The sequence below is a fragment of the Poecilia reticulata genome, linkage group LG7 (assembly GCF_000633615.1).
Source record: "Poecilia reticulata strain Guanapo linkage group LG7, Guppy_female_1.0+MT, whole genome shotgun sequence".
NCBI lineage: Eukaryota > Metazoa > Chordata > Actinopteri > Cyprinodontiformes > Poeciliidae > Poecilia > Poecilia reticulata.
In genome coordinates this window covers 4,264,215-4,265,460 of record NC_024337.1, presented here as the reverse complement: position 1 = coordinate 4,265,460, position 1,246 = coordinate 4,264,215, and positions in this window count along the sequence as shown.

Here is a 1,246-nt window from a genome sequence, read left to right as displayed (position 1 = left end):
CATCCTTGCAGGTTTGCCAGGTGTACAAGCATACCTGGATGACATCATCTGCTATGGCTCTACACAAAACGAACATGATGAAAATTTACGGAGAGGGCTTCAAGCCTTGACTGATGCCGGACTCAAACTGAACATGCACAAATGCAAATTCAGTCAACCTTCACTAAACTACCTGGGTCACACCATTTCAAAAGAAGGTCTTCAACCAGATCAGGATAGAGTCACTGCTGTGATTCATGCTCCAGCTCCACACGACACATCTTCTCTAAGATCTTTCCTTGGTCTTGCATTATGGTACAGTAAGTTCATTCCAGATTTTGCGACTGTTATTGAGCCATTACGTGCAGTGCTCAGAGACTCCACAGATTTAAGCTTCAAGTGGACAACAGAAGCACAGTCTAGTTTCACTTCACTTAAAGGCCTGATAGTCAATAGTCCTGCCTTAGCTCTGTATGACCCTGAGTTACCAACCTATGTTACTACTGATGCTTCAGATTATGGACTGGGTGCGGTGTTAACTCAAATGCATTCAGATCAAAGTGAGAGAGTTGTCGCTTTTGCATCAAGAACTCTTTCTTCTGCTGAGCGCAAGTACTCCACGGTCGAACGTGAAGTTCTTGCCTGCGTTTGGGCTGTGGAAAGGTGGAGAACCTACCTCTGGGGTCGTCACTTTGTTCTTCGTACAGATCACCAAGCACTTACGACGTTACTCACCTCTAAAGGTTCTGGCCGTGCTGGACTAAGGATTGCCAGATGGTCAGCTCGACTGCTCTGCTTTACATACGATGTAACTTACCGCCCAGGACATCAAAACGTCACTGCTGACTGCCTTTCTCGACTACCACTAACTGCTGAAAATGAGGCAACAGAGGAACCTGACATGATTGCTGCTGTTTTTAAAGAGTCACTGTGTGCCATTTCTCTTCCAGAGTTCACTTCTGCCAGTGAAACCTGCCCAGAACTGTCACTACTGCGCAACCAGATTGACAAAGGTTGGCCCAAATGCAAAAAAAGTCTTCCAGAGAACTTTTCTCCATACTTTCAGATTCGACATGAGTTGTCAGTTCATGGTTCACTGATATTGAGATTGACAGATCGACTAGTTGTTCCTGCTTCACTGCGTGCCAGAATTGTTGACTTGGCACATGAAGGACATCAAGGCATTGTCCGTACCAAGCAGAGACTGCGTGAACTTTTCTGGTGGCCACAACTGGACAAATTTGTGCATTCTGTCATTGCTTCCTGT